At 38.6% G+C, this 6470-nt stretch overlaps 1 pseudogene; it reads right to left on the bottom strand.

The window, feature by feature from the left end:
* Positions 1 to 251: 251 nt before the first annotated feature.
* On the bottom strand, positions 252 to 1677 carry LOC143642780 (elongation factor 1-alpha 1 pseudogene; annotated as a pseudogene).
* Positions 1678 to 6470: the final 4793 nt, after the last annotated feature.

Below are 6470 nucleotides of genomic sequence, written 5' to 3'. Positions count from 1 at the left end.
TCACTCAATATGATGTCTTCAAGGTTCATCCATGTTGTTTCATGAACCAGAATTTCATTCCTTTTTAATGCTGAATAGTATTCCTTTGTATGTATATAGCACAAATGGTCCACAAAACATTCTTTTCCTTCTGAAGGTTTTATGATGCATTGTTATCATTAACCAGTCTTTTACTATTAAATTTAAATGCCCAATTGAGACAAACAGTTCTGAGATGTTCTTCCACCACTGATTAAGACTGGGGTGGCAGGTGTTATGGGTAATATTCACTTAGCTTTCTGAGCTTTCCGGGCAGACTTGGTGACCTTGCCAGCTCCAGCAGCCTTCTTGTCCACTGCCTTGATCACACCCACAGCAACTGTCTGTCTCATATCACGAACAGCGAAACGACCCAGAGGAGGATAGTCAGAGAAACACTCAACACACATGGGCTTGTCAGGAACCATATCAACGATGGCAGCATCATCAGACTTGAGGAATTTGGGACCATCTTCCAACTTCTTGCCAGAACGGCGATCAATCTTCTCCTTCAGCTCGGCAAACTTGCAAGCAATATGAGCTGTGTGACAATCCAGCACAGGTGCATAGCCAGCACTGATTTGACCTGGATGGTTCAGGATAATCACCTGAGCAGTGAAGCCAGCTGCTTCCATTGGTGGGTCATTTTTGCTGTCACCAGCCACATTGCCACGACGAACATCTTTTACAGACACGTTCTTGACATTGAAGCCCACATTGTCCCCAGGAAGAGCTTCACTCAAAGCTTCATGGTGCATTTCAACAGACTTGACTTCAGTTGTAACGTTTACTGGAGCAAAGGTGACCACCATGCCTGGTTTGAGAACACCAGTCTCCTCTCAGCCCACAGGCACAGTACCAATACCACCAATTTTGTAGACATCCTGAAGAGGAAGACGCAAGGGCTTGTCAGTTGGATGAGTGGGTGGCAGGATGCAATCCAGAGTTTCAAGCAGCATGGTTTCACTGGCATTGCCATCCTTACGGGTGACTTTCCATCCCTTGAACCAAGGCATATTAGCACTTGGCTCCAGCATGTGGTCACCATTCCAACCAGAAATTGGCACAAATGCTACTGTGTCAGGGTTGTAGCCAATTTTCTTAATGTAGATGCTGACTTCTTTAACAATTTCCTCGTATCTCTTCTGACTGTAAGGTGGTTCATTGGAATCCATTTTGTTAACACCAACTATTAGTTGTTTCACACCCAGAGTGTAAGCCAGAAGGGCATGCTCTTGTGTCTGCCTGTTCTTAGATATACCAGCTTCAAATTCACCAACACCAGCAGCAACAATCAGGACAGCACAGTCAGCCTGAGATGTGCCTGTAATCATGTTTTTAATAAAGTCTCTGTGTCCTGGGGCATCAATGATGGTCACATAGTACTTGCTGGTCTCAAACTTCCACAGGGAGATATCAATGGTGATACCACGCTCACGTTCAGCTTTTAGTTTATCCAAGACCCAGGCATACTTGAAGGACCCCTTTCCCATCTCAGCAGCCTCCTTTTCAAATTTTCAATGGTTCTTTTGTCGATTCCACCACATTTGTAGATCAGATGGCCAGTTGTGGTGGACTTGCCCGAATCTACGTGTCCAATAACGACAATGTTGATATGAGTCTTTTCCTTTCCCATTTTGGCTTAAATGTAGTGATGGTTTTCATGACACCTGTGTTCTGGCGGCAAACCCATTGCAAAAAAGCGCCAATTGATTTTTGAAAAATATTGCCAAGTCCACTTGTGCTGGTTTGAAAGGATGTATGGACCCTAGAAAAACCATGTTTTAATCAAAATCCCATTTTGTAAAGGCAGAATAATCCCTATTCAGTACTGTATGTTTGAAACTGTAATCAGATCATCTCCCTGGAGGTGTGATTTAATCAAGAGTGGTTGTTAAGCTGGATTAGGTGACAACATGTCTCCACCCATTTGGGTGGGTCTTGATAAATTTCTGGAGTCCTATAAAGAGGAAACATTTTGGAGAATGAAAGAGATTCAGAGAGAGCAGAGGTAGCAGATGATGCTGTGCTTACCATGTGCCCTTCCAGATAGGAGAGGAACCCTGACTGTGTTTACTATGTGCCCTTCCACTTGAGAGGGAAACCCTGAACTTCATCAGCCTTCTTGAACCAAGGTATCTTTCCCTGGATGCCTTTGATTGGACATTTCTATAAACTTGTTTTAATTGGGACGTTTTCTCTGCCTTAGAACTATAAACTAGCATCTGATTAAATTCCCCGTTTTAAAAGCTATCCCGTTTCTGGTATATTGCATTCCAGCAGCTTAGGTGAGTGTATTACTAGATATGTGGTTTCCAAATATTATCTCCCATCCTTTGGATTATCTTATTACTTTCATAATAAAGTCCTTTGATGCACAAAAGTTTTAAATTTTCACGAAGTCTCATTTTTCTTTTGTTGCTAGTGCTTTTGGTGTAAACTCTACAAAACCAAGTTCTTAAATATACTTTCCTATGTTTCTATGTTTTCTTCTAGAGGTTTTATAGTTTGGGTTCTTACATTTAGGTCTTTGATTCATTTTGAGTTAAGTTTTGGACATGGTGTGAAATAGGGGTCCACTTCAATTCTTTTGCACATGGGTATCTAGTTTCCCCAGCACCATTTGTTGAAGTTACTATTCTTTCCCATTTTAGTAGTGTTTCTTTTCCATTTCACCAATTTAATTTAAAAATTAAACAAAGTACCCATTAGAAAATAACTATTGCAATAAAACATGGAAAGCATGAACTTTAATATGTATAAGTTGCTGAACTTAGTTTCAAGAGACTATCTAAAATAGCTATACCTGTGGTTCTCAAACTTTCGCATGCATCAAATCACCTGGAAAGCTTGTTAAAACACAGAGTGCAAGGCCCAACCTCTAGACTTTCTGAGTCAGTAGGTCTGTAGACTTGTATTTCAAACCAGTTCAAGGCAGTGTGATCACGTTGGTTTAGGGGCTATATTTTGAAAATTACTGATCTATATAAAATCAAAGACATCACTTCAGAACGCATCTTTCTAATATTTGTTACTGGACCTTGCTTTTAATGGGGAATTTAGTCCTATGCACATTTCAGTAAATGCTATTGACTGATCAATTCTAAAATTAGATATAAAACAAATTGGATTACAAACCTACTAGGTTATTAAATCCATCTTTCTCTGCTATACCAAATGAGGAAAATCTTGGCCTGAGTTTCAAGAAGTGTAAGTAAATGATTTTTGGATTCTGAAATCTTTCTACCTGTTAGTTTTCTTTCCAATGAACTTTTTATGTACTGAAAATAACATTACTTAGCAGCGATTAACAATTAACAATTTCCAGTCATACTGGCATAGGCAATATAAAAGTAAGATGAAATTTGCTTAATGAAACATGAGTAGAATTGCTGATTAAATTGTTCATCCCAGGAATTTTTTTTAACAATGTCTTGGTAATAGTAAATAATAATTTTTGGAACAAAAATGATCACAGTTGAATTTTTTCAGTTTTGGTATAATATGAAGTTCATGTTGTTGAGATCTGGAAGTGTCTATTATTTTGTTTTGGTGTTTATTTTTCACCCTGAATGAGTAATTTAAGCATTATGTTTCATCTATTTTTAAGCCTACAGTTAGATAAGTCCCTTCCCAAATTAGACTGATTCTACTCAATTCTGAATGTGGAACTGAGAGAAAATATTCAATGACTTTATCCTTTTCCTTTGTCAATATGTTATGGTATTCATATAACTCCCTCTGGTGGCAAATATAACATGGAATGTTAATCTTTTTCAAGGAATATACATGTATGTATATCTCCTCATATAAAGTCAATGATTCTTTCGCCTTGTCTGATCTCTCTTTTTCCCACTGCTGGAATGATGGAACCGCTGAAAGCTGTCAAAAGTAATCAGTTCAGTCAATATGGAGAGAGACTGAATTTCTTTGCCAAAAATAAACTTGGAAAATGATGTCGTACACTTTATGCCATCTTCTTAACTATCAAACCAGAATAAAGCAATGCTTAAACAATTAATTAAAGAAAATGACTCCCTCAAACTCAATCCCAAACAGTCTAAATACAGTCAATTCATTGTATGTATAAACTCAGTCTACAGAAACCTAAACCTAGAGCAGCATCCAGAAGATATGCTCAGAGTTTCATACAACTATAATGTGGAATCATTCAGGGCTGAATTTGAATTCTGTCTCTGTCAGCTAATAGCTGAGTAACTTAAATCAGTTCCTAACCTCTGTTTATCATGGTTTTCATGTCCAGAAGATGGATAATAAAGCCTTCTTTATGAATTTATTGCAAGGACAAAAAGTATTTAAGGACCAAGCACTGTGCCTGATATTATACTAGCTATAATTAGAATTATTCATTTTAACTAACAAATTGAAGCAAAGAGAAATAAAAAATGGGAACTATGCCTGATTTCTACTTGAACTTTTCAGAGCAAATGCCTGCAGTGATGTGGAGGTGTGAAGCTCAGGTCAGACAAAACTCACACAGGTGAACAATGGCATTCCTGAGAAATTTCCCTAGTGATGGTCAAAGCAGAAAGCAAAAACTGCAGAAATGAAGCTAATTTGCTGCATATGTATATAATATCTTGATGTACTAACATACCATATCTAATTGAAGAGAAAACTCCCCTTTGGCTCAAACTCACTTAATGTTTCTGTGGCTCAAGTTGATATGCCGATGCTTGTTTTCAAGCCAAGAGATAATGAGGATCTATGAGAAGCAAAATCTTTATGTTCACAAGGAAGAAAATATTTTAATAACCTTTTGCCTTTACCATAAGGGAAGAAGAAGGGAGCAGTAAAAATAATTCTATATATCCTGGTGAAAGTGTCTTATATTTATTTAAGAAAATAATTGGCCCATATAACATGAAAAATTGATTAAGACATAAATGATGCCTGGGCACCCAGTTGTTTTAGCTGTTTCAACCGGTCCATTAAAACAAGTTATTTGGCCTCATTCCTTGAGATGGTTGTTTTGTAGTTGTGGTGCTGTTATTTTTATGGCTGAACTAACTGTATATATATTTAGTGCCACATGTATATGTTTAAGGATTTTTTTACTGAGGTTATTGTAAATCTCATTTATGGAATGTCTATTTCATAGGCATTGTTATTACTTAAACCTCCCCCCAAGTTTGGTCAGAGACAAGAACGCTGTAGTAGGCCATTGATCTGGGGACATGATCTTTTGTCTGGGATTTGGTTTCTTGGGACTCTCTCATATAATTTTTTTTGGATGTCTGCCAATGCAGCTGACATGCAAGGGTCCAGAGTTGCTCTATGCACCCATCACCTCCTTAAGCTCCTGTCATTGCTCCTTCCACTAGGACTAGACTTTTTTTTTTTGCAGTTAGGAAAGAGCAATCAAAGAAAAAGCAGAGAAAGCCACTTGGCCTGCTCTATTTCCAGCCCAAGTCATAGCCCAAATGTCAGGCACTTGTAAGGGGGTCCTTTGCCTGACCAGGTTTCTACGCAGCCATTCCACTTGACAACCTTGTGGGGAGGACTAGAAAGTGTTCTTGAAATTCAATGAACAGATTAGTGGGGGAAAGGAAGTAAAAACAGGCAGAGATAGAATGCTGTGCTTTCCAAACAGCATGCACAAATTACTTAATAGCATAAAATAATTTCACAGTAATATGGTCAGCTTCACAGTGAATCATTTCTTGGTCTACCCAAACATGATAGCCAGTCCACAGGCCAAAACGTATGAGAAAGAACATTAGTGAGGGTGTCATATGTCTTTTCTACATATTCAATGACAGATCATTTTTTATTCCTCTTCTCCATTGTGCCATGCATTTACTCACCAAATCCTCTTGCTTTGTGTGTCTTCAGAACAGCACTCAAATGTATTATCTATAAGAATTATCACTGATAATTGCTCTCTTCTACACTCTGTTTCATACAGGACACTTTCAGTTATACTCTTTCAACTTCTCACATCCATCTACTTCTTACCATCCTCTTGGGTATCATTCAGATTCTCAGCAAATGGTATATTCAAACTTCATGATTTGAGGAGAGTTGAATAGTGAGAATATTTATAGTTATGTGCTGGGATACTAAGGGATAATGCAGTACCTTGAGTGCTACTACACTTAGACGAGAAGGGGAAAGAGCAGTTACCAGACCCAGAGAGGGCAGCTATTTGAGTAGGGCTGTTGAATATAAGTTGTAGCATTTGCCAGAGATGTAGCCAATAAACAGTAACTAAACAAGTAGGGAGCCTGGGGGAATCAACATCTGTGCCCTACTCTTCTCCTGCCCTCCAGTCCTCTGTAGGTGTCTCTTATCTGCTGAACTTAACCTGAAGCTAGAGGGGAAAGTTGACGTAGTCCTTGTGGGTCACCTTTCCAAGGCCCAGTGTAGCAGGAAGGAAGGTGAAGAGTGGATCTGGAGGGCAACAAAAGAATTTAAGCATATCCTGCTGC

Source organism: Tamandua tetradactyla, chromosome 1, assembly GCF_023851605.1.
Source record: "Tamandua tetradactyla isolate mTamTet1 chromosome 1, mTamTet1.pri, whole genome shotgun sequence".
In the NCBI taxonomy this organism is placed as follows: domain Eukaryota; kingdom Metazoa; phylum Chordata; class Mammalia; order Pilosa; family Myrmecophagidae; genus Tamandua; species Tamandua tetradactyla.
The sequence above is the reverse complement of the archived record's forward strand: the minus strand, read 5'-3'. Positions and strand labels throughout refer to the sequence as shown.